Source organism: Salmo salar, chromosome 08 (genome assembly GCF_965601325.2).
Source record: "Salmo salar chromosome 08, fSalSal1, whole genome shotgun sequence".
Taxonomy (NCBI): domain Eukaryota; kingdom Metazoa; phylum Chordata; class Actinopteri; order Salmoniformes; family Salmonidae; genus Salmo; species Salmo salar.
The window spans coordinates 42,107,744-42,122,077 of NC_138298.1; the positions used below are offsets into that span (position 1 = coordinate 42,107,744).

General features: G+C 41.6%; 1 protein-coding gene and 1 pseudogene across 1 annotated transcript in view; one reads left to right on the forward strand and one right to left on the reverse strand.

The window, feature by feature from the left end:
* The window catches only part of LOC123733061 (NACHT, LRR and PYD domains-containing protein 1 homolog), a 125,329-nt gene that overhangs the window by 62,942 nt on the left and 48,053 nt on the right, over positions 1 to 14,334 (forward strand). The gene's annotated exons all lie outside the window — the stretch shown is intronic.
* Positions 12,457 to 13,420, reverse strand: LOC145881466 (trace amine-associated receptor 13c-like; annotated as a pseudogene).

Below are 14,334 nucleotides of genomic sequence, written 5' to 3' on the forward strand. Positions count from 1 at the left end.
CAATTTATCAACCCATGGAGGTCTGGATTTGGAGTCACACTCAAAATTAAAGTGGAAAACCACACTACATGCTGATCCAACTTTGATGTAATGTCTTTAAAACAAGTCAAAATGAGGCTCAGTAGTGTGTGTGGCCTCCACGTGCCTGTATGACCTCCCTACAACGCCTGGGCATGCTCCTGATGAGGTGGCGGATGGTCTCCTGAGGGATCTCCTCCCAGACCTGGACTAAAGCATCCGCCAACTCCTGGACAGTCTGTGGTGCAACGTGGCGTTGGTGGATGGAGCGAGACATGTCCCAGATGTGCTCAATTGGATTCAGGTCTGGGGAACGGCGGGCCAGTCCATAGCATCAATGCCTCCCTCTTGCAGGAACTGCTGACACACTCCAGCCACATGAGGTCTAGCATTGTCTTGCATTAGGAGGAACCCAGGGCCAACCGCACCAGCATATGGTCTCACAAGGGGTCTGAGGATCTCATCTCGGTACCTAATGGCAGTCAGGCTACCTCTGGCGAGCACATGGAGGGCTGTGCGGCCCCCCAAAGAAATGCCACCCCACACCATGACTGACCCACCGCCAAACCGGTCATGCTGGAGGATGTTGCAGGCAGCAGAACGTTCTCCACGGCGTCTCCAGACTCTGTCACGTCTGTCACATGTGCTCAGTGTGAACCTGCTTTCATCTGTGAAGAGCACAGGGCGCCAGTGGCGAATTTGCCAATCTTGGTGTTGTCTGGCAAATGCCAAACGTCCTGCACGGTGTTGGGCTGTAAGCACAACCCCCACCTGTGGACGTCGGGCCCTCATACCACTCTCATGGAGTCTGTTTCTGACCGTTTGAGCAGACACATGCACATTTGTGGCCTGCTGGAGGTCATTTTGCAGGGCTCTGGCAGTGATTCTCCTGCTCCTCCTTGCACAAAGGCGGAGGTAGTGGTCCTGCTGCTGGGTTGTTGCCCTCCTACGGCCTCCTCCACATCTCCTGATGTACTGGCCTGTCTCCTGGTAGCGCCTCCATGCTCTGGACACTACGCTGACAGACACAGCAAACCTTCTTGCCACAGCTCGCATTGATGTGCCATCCTGGATGAGCTGCACTACCTGAGCCACTTATGTGGGTTGTAGACTCCGTCTCATGCTACCACTAGAGTGAAAGCACCACCAGCATTCAAAAGTGACCAAAACATCAGCCAGGAAGCATAGGAACTGAGAAGTGGTCTGTGGTCCCCACCTGCAGAACCACTCCTTTATTGGGGGTGTCTTGCTAATTGCCTATAATTTCCAGCTGTTGTCTATTCCATTTGCACAACAGCATGTGAAATGTATTGTCAATCAGTGTTGCTTTCTAAGTGGACAGTTTGATTTCACAGAAGTGTGATTGACTTGGAGTTACATTGTGTTGTTTAAGTGTTCCCTTTATTTTTTTGAGCAGTGTATATACACACACACACTACCGGTCAAAAGTGTTTGAACACCTACTCATTCAAGGCTTTTCTCTTTATTTTTTACTATTTTCTACATTGTAGAATAATAGTGAAGACATCAAAACCATGAAATAACACATGGAATCATGTAGTAACCAAAAAAGTGTTACTCAAAATGTATTTTATGTTTGAGATTCTTCAAATAGCAACCCTTTGCCATGATTACAGCTTTGCACACTCTTGGCATTCTCTCAACCAGCCCAACCAATGCCAAGAGTGTGCAAAGCTGTCATTCCATATGTGTTGATTCATAGTTTAGGGTCGTTGTCTTATTGGAAGGTGATCCTTCACCCCAGTCTGAGGTCCTGAGCGCTCTGGAGCAGGTTTTCATCAAGGATCTCTGTACTTTGCTCCGTTCATCCTTCCCCTCGATCCTGACTAGTCTTCCAGTCTCTGCTGCTGAAAAACATCCCCGCAGCATGCCACCACCATGCTTCACCGTAGGGATGGTATTGACCAGGTAATGAGCTGTGCCTGGTTTCCTCCAGACCAAAGAGTTCAAGCTTGGTTTCATCAGACCAGAGAATCTTGTTTCTCATGTTCTGAGAGTCCTTTCGGTGCCTTTTGGCAAACTCCAAGCAGGCTGTCAGGTGCCTTTTACTGAGGAGTGGCTGATTAGTGGAGTGCTGCAGAGAAGGTTGTCCTTCTTGAATGTTATTCCATGTCCACAGAGGGCCTCTCAAGCTCTGTCATAGTGACCATTGGGTTCTTGGTCAACTTCCTGACCGAGGCACTTCTCCCCCGATTGCTCAGTTTGGCCGGGCGGCCAGCTCTAGGAAGAGTTACAATCCTGTTTCGGAGCTCTATGGACAATTACTTCGAACCTCATAGCTTGGTTTTTGCTCTGACATGTACTGTCAACTGTGGGACCTTATATAGACAGGTGTGTGCCTTTTCAAAATCATGTCCAATCAATTGAGTTTATCACAGGTGGACTCCAATTAAGTTGTAGAAACATCTCAAAGATGATCAACGAAAACAGGATGTACATGAGCTCAATTACGAGTCTCATAGCAAAAGGTCTGAATACTTACGTAAATAAGGTATTAATTTTCTAATTTTGCTAACATTTCTAAAAACCTGTTTTCAGTTTGTCGTTATAGAGTATTGTGTGTAGATTGAAAAAAAGTAATTTAATCCATTTTAGAATAAGGCTGTAATGTAACAAAATGTGGAAGTAGTAAAGAGGTCTGAATACTTTCCGAATGCACTGTACACACAAACATGATAACATACAGACCATACACTCACATACATGGATTTTGTGTTGTAGATATGTGGTAGTGGAGTAGTAGCCTGATGGCACACAGTTAATGTGTTGTGAAATGTAATGTCATGCTGTTTTTTTTTTAGATATCAGTGGAGGCTGGTGGGAGGAGATATAGGAGGACGGGCTCATTGTAATGGCTGGAATGAAATAAATGGAACGATATTAAACACTTCAAGCATATGGAAACCACGTTTGACTCCATTCCATTTTCAACCCTCCAATCAGAAATTGGGAGAACACTCATAAAACTCCTGAAGTGTGTGTGTGTGTACGCGCAAGTGTCAAACTTCAAGAACATTGATAAGCAGGGCTACTTAAAGAACTGTATGTTACAGAGACTTGGTGTTGTTTATGGTGAAAAAACATTCTGATACAGATTATTTTGTGTTTTTTCCCTTACAATCAAAGCATTGCATGCTTATAACTCAATGCACTGCTTTTTAAAAATGGACAATGTTTTATTTAGGGACAAATTTGAACAAATTCTAAAATTGAACTAATGCCATTAACTCGATGAATTGTTTTAATCGTTTGACTTAGACTTGTAATAACAAGGAATATAAGTGAGCAACAGGCTTAGAATGTTGTGTGGATATTGAAGTCATACATGATTTATACACTCATTACCATAATCTGACGTGAAAAGTATTAAGGATACAATTACATTGTTCTATTAATTCATGTTTGTGGAAGCAGGAAACATCACTCTGGTCCATGTTTTGTAGACGTTAGGGGCCTGATTTCTGGTTCCCTAGTTTCTAAAATGAAAGCTTAAGTTTGTTTTGACCAAATGTGACTCACCACCTAGATTTGGTGTTATTCATTCTCAATTTTAAATTGTGTTTTTTACACTGGATAAAAGTAGAGACTCAGAGCTACAAAATGGTATATCATACACTGCATTTTGAGGAACAATGGGAACATAATTCTGCTTTGAAAGTTGATCAACTTGTAAACTCACTTTTGAGAAAATTGCCTTTGAATGTTTTGGTATTTAGTGAATAGCATCGTTCACACCCACTTAAGCTTTAGCCCCACCCATCTCGTTTCACTCTTGGAGTGTTCAGAGCACACCTGACACTCTGGCCGATTTGTTTACCTCTGTTGTTTATCTCATGAAAACAGCCTTACCAGCTCTGCTGACTTTTTGTCGACATTTACTGACACTGGCCATATTCAATGGGTGTTGTACACTTTAGCTTAAGACATGTAGCTAGATAGCTAGGTAAACAACGTGTAAGATCAACCACGTCACATAACGTTAGTTAACGTTAGCTAACATTATCTGGCTGGCTCGTTAACTAGTTACCCACCAGGTACAACCCTAAATCCGTAAACATGGGCACCCTCATAGATATTATCCTGACCAACTTGCCCTCCAAATACACCTCTGCTGTTTTCAACCAGGATCTCAGCGATCACTGCCTCATTGCCTGCATCCGCTATGGGTCCGCGGTCAAACGACCACCCCTCATCACTGTCAAACGCTCCCTAAAACACTTCAGCGAGCAGGCCTTTCTAATCAACCTGGCCCGGGTATCCTGGAAGGATATTGACCTCATCCCGTCAGTCGAGGATGCCTGGTTGTTCTTTAAAAGTAATTTCCTCACCATCTTAAATAAGCATGCCCCTTTCAAAAAATGTAGAACTAAGAACAGATATAGCCATTGGTTCACTCCAGACCTGACTGCCCTCGACCAGCACAAAAACATCCTGTGGCGGACTGCACTAGCATCGAATAGTCCCCGCGATATGCAACTTTTCAGGGAAGTCAGGAACCAATACACAGGCAGGACAGCAAAGACTAGCTTTTTCAAACAGAAATTTGCATCCTGTAGCTCTAACTCCAAAAAGTTCTGGGACACTGTAAAGTCCATAGAGAATAAGAGCACCTCCTCCCAGCTGCCCACTGCACTGAGGCTAGGTAACACTGTCACCACCGATAAATCCACGATAATCGAGAATTTCAATAAGCATTTCTCTACGGCTGGCCATGCTTTCCTCCTGGCTACCCTAACCCCGGCCAACAGCTCCGCACCCCCCACAGCTACTTGCCCAAGCCTCCACAGCTTCTCCTTCACCCAAATCCAGATAGCAGATGTTATGAAAGACCTGCAAAACCTGGACCGGTACAAATCAGTCTGTTCAACCTCTCGTATTGTCCGAGATCCCTAAAGATTGGAAAGCTGCCGCGGTCATCCCCCTCTTCAAAGGGGGTGACACTCTAGACCCAAACTGTTATAGATCGATATCCATCCTGCTCTGCCTTTCTAAAGTCTTCGAAAGCCAAGTCAATAAACAGATCACTGATCATTTCGAATCCCACCATACCCGTACCTTCTCCGCTGTGCAATCCGGTTTCCGAAATGGTCAAGGGTGCACCTCGGCCACGCTCAAGGTACTAAACGATATCATAACCGCCATCAATAAAAGACAGTACTGTGCAGCCGTCTTCATCGACCTGGCCAAGGCTTTCGACTCTGTCAATCACTGTATTCTTATCGGCAGACTCAATAGCCTTGGTTTCTCAAATGACTGCCTCGCCTGGTTCACCAACTACTTCTCAGACATAGTTCAGTGTGTCAAATCGGAGGGCCTGTTGTCCGGACCTCTGGCAGTCTATGGGGGTACCACCGGGTTCAATTCTCGGACCGACTCTTTTCTCTGCATATATCAACAATGTCGCTCTGGATTCCCTGATCCACCTCTACGCAGACGACACCATTCTGTATACATCTAGCCCTTCCTTGGACAGTGTTAACTAACCTCCAAACGAGCTTCAATGCCATACAACACTCCGTCCGTGGTCTCCAACTACTCTTAAACGCAAGTAAAACTAAATGCATGCTTTTCAAACGTTCGCTGCCCACACCTGCCCGCCCGTCCAGCATCACTACTCTGGACCGTTCTAACTTAGAATATGTGGACAACTACAAATACCTAGGTGTCTGGCTAGACTGTAAACTCTCCTTCTAGACTCATATTAAACATCTCCAATCCAAAATGAAATCTAGAATCGGCTTCCTATTTCGCAACAAAGCCTCCTTCACTCAGGCCGCCAAACATACCCTCGTAAAACTGACTATTGGCTAATAGCAGTAAAGACTGCTGTTCCATGAAATATATATATTTTTAACAACAATGAACATAGTGCCAAATCATGTCGTTACTACCCTGCATGAATCTGCTGGGAGCTAACCAACCAGGTTCAATGTTAGCTAGCTAACATTAGGCTCTAACTAGCAAAGCAAACGGTTCTGGGATACGAATAATAACGTCATACACGTAACTTTAGCTAGGGAGCCAGCCAGCTAACGTTAACTAGCTAGCTAACAGTACACCTTAGCTTGAAATGAAACCCCTTTGTCAAAATTAGAAATATCTGAAAATGTAGTTAGCTAGACTATCCTACCCGTATACATCATCATGCATGATGGACGCGTCTCCCTTTCACAGATGCCATGCCACGGTTGCCCTTAGTTTGAAGATGTAATCCGGAGACAGGTGTTTCTTCCATCTCTTTAGCTATCATACTCTAATTCCACAGATTTCAAAACTCGATCCTCCAGAAAGTGGAGAGCAACTCTACTAAACAATACATTTTTAAAAAAGCAGCATTCAACAGGATTACCAACAGACTGACCAGGTCAAATAGACAGAAGCCTTCTATGGCAAACCAATCCGAACTCCTCTCTTTGCATGTTCAGCCCACTCATTATCTCAGCCAATTATGGCTAGTGGGAAGGTTTCTGACTTTTTCTGTAGCTTAACCAACAAGGCTCGTAATTTAACAGTCTTATTCATATTTACAGATGGCATACAAGTTATTAAGGCACATGAAAGTTCACATGTTCCATATGGCATTTCTGCCCCAAAAATGCATTTTGATAGAAGGCTCTCCTGTGAAGTCGTGACTTGCGACATATGCCTAGTTTCCTGAAACGGGTCACAAATACATAATTATTGTGTTCCTTGCCTGGGACTCAAGTATAAGCTGTAATCATATTTTGATTGGAAAACAAGTAAATCATTTAACACTCACTTTTCTCAGGTCCAGGCTTGATCCAACTCTCTCCACCATGGTCTCTGGTGTTGGGATAGCAGACAGATTGACCGTGATTAAACAAACTACAACCTTATACTGTATAGCATACATGGATCTTTCTATAAATTAGGGTACCAGTGAGGGTTTCCTGCAGTGGACAACTTGTTACAGCTGTTGATAAGTCATTGATAATAATCAGGGGTGGATCAGCTTTAATATTGAAGATAGATTGTTGCTTCACACACACACTTACAGTTGAAGTCGGAAGTTTACATACAGTTAGGTTGGAGTCATTAAAACTCATTTTTCAACCACTCCACAAATTTCTTGTTAACAAACTATAGTTTTGGCAAGTCAGTTAGGACATCTACTTTGTGCATGACACAAGTAATTTTTCCAACAACAGTTAACAGATAGATTATTTCACTGTATCACAATTCCAGTGGGCCAGAAGTTTACATACACAAAATTGACTGCCTTTAAACAGCTAAGGAAAATTCCAAGAAATGATGTCATGGCTTTAGAAGCTTCTGATAGGCGAATTGACATCATTTGAGTCAATTGGAGGTGTACCTGTGGATGTATTTCAAGGTCTACCTTCAAACTGTGCCTCTTTGCTTGACATCATGGGAAAATCAAAAGAAAATCAGCCAAGACCTCAGAAAAATTGTTGGGAGCAATTTCCAAACTCCTGAAGGTACCACGTTCAGCTGTACAAACAATAGTACGCAAGTCTAAACACCATGGGACCACGCAGCCATAATACCGCTCAGGAAGGAGACGCGTTCTGTCTCCTAGAGATCAATGTACTTTGGTGAGAAAAATGCAAATCATCCCAGAACAACAGCAAAGGACCTTGTGAAGATGTTGTAGGAAACGGGTACAAAAGCATCTATATCCACAGTCCTATATTGACATAACCTGAAAGGCTGCTCAGCAAGGAAGAAGCCACTGCTCCAAAACTGCCATAAAAAAGCCAGACTATGGTTTGCAACTTCACATGGGGACAAAGATCGTACTATTTGGAGAAATGTCCTCTGGTCTGATGAAATAAAAATAGAACTGTTTGGCCATAATGACCATCGTTATGTTTGGAGGAAAAAGGGGGAGGCTTGCAAGCCGAAGAACACCATCCCAACCATGAAGCACAGGGGTGGCAGCATCATGTTGTGGGGGATCTTTGCTGCAGGAGGGACTGGTGCACTTCACAAAATAGATGGCGTCATGAGGATGGAAAATCATGTGGATATATTGAAACAACATCTCAAGACATCAGTCAGGAAGTTAAAGCTTGGTTCCAAATGAGTCTTCTAAATGGAAAATGACCCCAAGCATACTTCCAAAGTTGTGGCAAAATGGCTTAAGGACAACAAAGTCATGGTATTGGAGTGGCCGTCACAAAGCCCTGACCTCAATCCCATAGAAAATTTGTGGGCAGAACTGAAAAAGTGTGTGCGAGCAAGGAGGCCTACAAACTTGACTCAGTTACACCAGTTCTGTCAGAAGGAATGGACCAAAATTCACCCAACTTATTGTGAGAAGCTTGTGGAAGGCTACCCAAAACATTTGACCCAAGTTAAATAATTTAAAGGCAATGCTACCAAATACTAATTGAGTGTATGTAAACTTCAGACCCACTGGGAATGTGATGAAAGAATTAAAAGCTGAAATAAATCATTCTCTCTACTATTATTCTGACATTTCACATTCTTAAAATAAAGTGATGATCCTAGCTGACATATGACAGGGAATTTTTACTAGGATTAAATGTCAGGAATTGTGAAAAACTGAGTTGAAATGTATTTGGCTAAGGTTAACTTCCGACTTCAAGGATTTACCCTTTGTCAACTATGACTCACCTTTGAATGTATTGGTCATTGATCTGATACAGGGTCACTGATGAGGTTTTCAACAAAAGAAACCCAAATCCAGGATGGAGGGGTTCAGTGAATGTGGTGTAGAATGTGTAAAGGTGTGTCAGCGTACCAGAGGAGGACACACTATAGAAGGACAAAGTACCAGCTGGCCAGTCCAGATACACTCCAACTCTGTTAGATACAGGGCCAAGGATGGACCTACTATGGACTCCAGCATTGTAAAAGTCATAAACGCTCTCAGAGCCATACATACACCAGGAATTGCTGGTGAGTCCAATACATGCCTTTCCCATCATTCCTTTGTACACCACACCAATGGCAGGCCAACCACCATCCCAGTCCATCTCCCAGTAATATCGAGATCCAGATAAGCCTTCTCTGCAGAGAACTTGGCGATAACGGTCAAATCTGTCTGATTCAAGTCGTGAAATTAGTGCTGCGTTTGTGAAACAAGCATTTAGCATGTAAGATGTGTCTATATGGATCCTGGATCATATTATATCTGTGTCGATCCTTGATCATTATTTAGTTGTATTGACACTGGATCATATCATATCTGTGTTGATCCTGGATCTTCATATATCTGTGTTGATCCAGGGTCATCATATATCAGTGTTGATTCTGGACCGACATATGTGACGAACCGCCTTGATTCGGTCTTACGTAGCAAAATTTGAAATTTAGTTTTTTACATTGGATAAAAGTAGAGACACAAAGCTACAAAATGGTATATCATGCATTGCATTTGAGGAACAATGAGAAAGAAATTCTGCTTTGAAATTTGATATACTTGTAATCTCACTTTTGAGAAGAATATTTGGGACCTACTGGAGAGCTGTTCTTTGTCGACTCCCATTCAGCATTGTTCACACCCTCTAATCTTTAGCCCCCACCCAAACTCTGACAGCTGTTTACATGTTATCCAGAGCGTTGGTGACTGTAACTGTGCTGCTGGCAACAATTAAATTATGCTTTTTTTGCGGACGTTTACTGACACCGGCCATATTCAACGGTTGTTGAATTCATTAGTTATTCTGCGCACTGGCACACTCAGACAAGAGTGCTCTGAAATCGGAGTAGATGGCCAGACTGAATTTACAAACTCACCTGAAATGGTTACTTGCATAGTGGAGTCTTTTATTAAAACAGCTAACAATGAACCATAATCCAAAGTCATGACATTACTATCCTGCATGAATCTGCAGGTAGCTAATTAACCAGGTTCAATGTTAGTCAGCTAGCATTAGTCTATAACTAGCCAAGCAAATGGATCTGAGGGAGAAACTCCCCAAATACAGGTGTGCTGAGCTTGTATCGTCATACCCTGTAATCACTGGCAAAGGTGCTTCAGCAAGTTACTGAGTCAAGGGTCTGAATACTTAGGGCTCTCCAGAGGGTGGTGTAGTCTTCCCAACGTATCACCGGGGGCACACTGCCTGCCCTCCAGGACATCTACTGTACCCGATGTCACAGGAAGGCCAAAAAGATCATCAAGACCATCAACCACCCAATCCACGGACTGTTCACCCCGCTATGATCCAGAAGGCGAGGTCAGTACAGGTGCATCAATGATGGGACCGAGAGACTGAAATACATCTCAAAGCCATCAGACTGTTAAATAGCCATCACTGGCAGACTACCACCCGGTTACGCAACCCTGCAACTTAGAGGATGCTTCCCTATGTACATAGACATGGAATCCCTGGTCACTTTAATAATGGAACACTAGTCACTTTAATAATGTTTATATGCTATTTTACCCTTTCATCTCATATGTACCACTCAGACATTGCTTGTCCTAAAATGTGTATATATTTTTCAATTCCATTCTTTTACTTTTAGATTTGTGTGTATTATTGTGAATTGTTAGATACTACTGCACTGTTGGAGATAGGAACAAAAGCATTTCACTACACCCGCAATAACGTCTGGTAAATGTGTGTATGTGACCAATAAAATGTGATTATGAAATCATTTTGTTGTGTATTAAAGGTAGTAAGCCTTGAAACGTAATGTTCATTTAAATGATGTATTTATATATTTGTTCCCTTACCCTGTAACCAGTCTGTAAACTGCTCCTAGTCTATGCCACTCTGACATTGCTCATCCATATATTCATATATTATTAATTCCATTCCTTTACTTAGATGTGTGTGCATTGGGTATTTGTTGTGAAATTGTTAGATATTACTTGTTAGATATTGCTGCACTGTCGGAACTAGATGCATAGGCATTTCGCTACACCTGCAATAACATCTGCTAAACACATGTTTTTGACCAATACAATTTGTTTTGATTTCTAATGAGTGACTGCAATCAGTCACAGCCTAGAAACAAGAATGTTATCATTTACAGACAAAACACGTTACTTCCTTCAGCACACTATTACAACAGTGTGACTGTTTTGGAATAAAATGACCAATATATTTCCTTTAACATTGTCAAGGGTGTGTACGGGAGGAGAAGTCAGGTGCAGGAGAGCAGAGTGTAGTGAACAGGCGCACTGTTCAAAGCATCTATAAAGTATTAAGAAAGTATGAATAGTCCTCACTTCAGATGAAGGACTGCAAAACTCCTTTACAATTTTTTTATTTAACCTTTATTTAACTATGCAAGTCAGTTAAGAACAAATTCTTATTTTCAATGACAGCCTAGGAACAGTGGGTTAACTGCCTTGTTCAGGGGCAGAATGTCAGATTTGTACCTTAACAGCTCAAGGATTCAAACTTGCAACCTTGCGGTTTCTAGTCCAACGCTCTAACCACTAGGCTGCCCTGCCACCCCTAATGACCAGTAAATGGTTTATAAATACATTTATTAAAGATCTTATGAGTGATCTTCTGAATCATTATTACAGACTATAAAAGTTGTTTATAAAGGTGTGAATAACTAGCTTACAAAATAAATATGGAAGTAATGAAACATTTTGAATGAACTATTTACTAATCCATTATAAACTATTTAGTGTGTTACCCAATCTCTATATTAATTCACACTAAACAGCTTCTGAGAGAGCTGCTCTGGTGTGACCCCTGACCTGGCAGCAGTGATGTAGTGAGAGTAGTGGTAGTGTTCATAACCAGTATGTTGAGGTTGAAGTGTCTACTGTGGTCTCCTGCACTGATGTGTTGAATAATTAATGTATATACTGTAGCAGTTATTTATAAATGTCAGAATACCTAGCTGAATAACATTTCACAAATGTGGCCTTAATATTAAATGGTGAGCAAACTGTAAATGCCTTACAAATGGTTTATTACTGAATGTTATTATAAAGTGTTACCCATAATTGCATATTCTTACATTTACCTTCATCTACTTACACAATACACCATTGAGATAGACTTGGATGTCATCTGACATGCAGTATTGTACATTTCCGCTTTACTACACTTGATGAAGACGTTGTGTCACAATTGAGCCACTAGAGGGAGATGTTAAACCACATATTGAAAGACTCATGACGTCCTCGGAATGTACTTTTAGAATACTTACTTTTTATCATTAAGTAACACAGAACAACCACAGCCTTAGGATTTAGAGTACACAATCCACAATGACTATGATGTCTTTTATAAAACAAGCTTATGCCTTCTCTAAGTCATTCCAATCCAATCCAGACAAATCAATCTCTATCAACACCACGTGTATCTATGATGACAATACTGAGATAAGTAATGTCAGTGTATTGTTACATGAAATAAATAATTATAACAATTGTAGAACAAAACTATATCAAACCTATGTTTGCCAACCGAGGGAAAACATTTATGGGAACTATGAACCTCTTATCTTCAAAGTTAAAATAAGTTTAGCTGTCACTTTGAACCATGGATAAAAGAAAGCATAAATTATTGGATTAATTAAGGAATTAACAAGTGGCAGAAAACTGATGAAATATGGTAAGAAATTGTCACTTAAAATAGGAAAAAAATGGAACATAAATAGAAATGGAATCCAACAAATGAAATAGTTGATAACAACAATACCTAGAGTTTTTGCTGCTTTTCTCTCAGAATTATTAGCCCGTACAGTTTTAACACCAGACACACTGGCAGCCTCTTTTGAAAATACCTTTCTGGCCTGTGATCTGGCCACCACAAAGATTTTCATATAAAGTGTTATAATAATAGAGCACGGGACAACCATTGTAATTACCAGGTCAATGATATTACCCCAGGTTATTCCTTCAAAAAATAAAACATTCTTTCAAACACCTACTGGGTACCTGCACATTTACTAAGTTTTTTATAACAGCAGCATCGTATATGATACAACAACACCAGGTAATGGATATAAAATACATTATTCTTGTTATTGTTATTCTAGAGTGGTATAATAAGGGATCACACACAGCAACATAGCGCTCAATAGATATCAAGACCAAATTGCCCAGAGATAAAGAAGTACATAAAAAAGAGATGTAGAATTGAAACACACAGAAATATTTCCCAAACCCCCAGCAACGTTCCATTTTTGCTACAGTCGTTACTGGTATCACAATCAGTCCCACCAGCAGATCTGACACAGCCAGAGAGAGGATGAGCAGGTTGGTTGGAGTGTGGAGCTGCTTGAAGTGAGAGATGGAGATGATCACCAGTATGTTCAAAAATACTGTTACTGCTGAAATCAATGAGAAGAAGATGTACAGTGTAATGTAGATAGATGTCGATAGCAAAGCCTTTCTGCAAGAAGAGTTTCTGTCTTGAAAACAGTACTGAATATCTTCCTTTTTCTCCATTTGTAATAAAAGGTAAAAATGCTGAGGTCCTTCTCCTGCTTGGTCCTGTGTGTGACCCTGTCAGGTCCGCCTTCTGACAAACTCTGAGCTCTGCCTCTCTATTTATCCCTGAGTTACTGACAGAAACTCCCTTCCCCAGCATCTTTGATCTACACACACACACACACACACACACACACACACACACACACACACACACACACACACACACACACACACACACACACACACACACACACACACACACACACACACACACACACACACACACACACACACACACACATACACATACACACACACACACACGGTTGGATAAACAAATAATTAACGAAAGCATGATGTAATGTAATACAGGATTGGATGTTGCTGTGCCCACCTAGCCTGTCCTTCAGCCTTACTGATAGTTAGAGATGAGAGAAAAGGTACATTTTCTCCAATTCAAATCAAATTGTATTTGTCACAAGCGCCGATCAGGTGTGGATATTACAGTGAACTGCTTACTTACAAGCTGTTAACCAACAATGCAGTTTTAAGAAAAAATTAATGTTAAGTGAAAAATAGAGAAGCAAAAAATAACAGTAACAAATAATTTGAGCAGCAGTAAAATAACAATAGCAAGGCTTTATACAGTGTGTACCGGTACAGAGTCAATGTGAGGGGGCACCGGTTAGTCGAGGTAACTGAGAAAATATGTACATGTAGGTCGAATTAAAGTGACTACGCATAGATAATAAACAGAGAGTAGCAGCAGCGTAAAAGAGGCGAGGGGCAATGCAAATAGTCTGGGTAGCAATTTGATTAGCTGTTCAGAAGTCTTATGGCTTGGGGGTAGAAGCTGTTAAGCAGTCTTTTGGACCAAGACTTGGCAGTCCGGTACCGCTTGCCGTGCGGTAGCAGAGGTAACAGTCTAT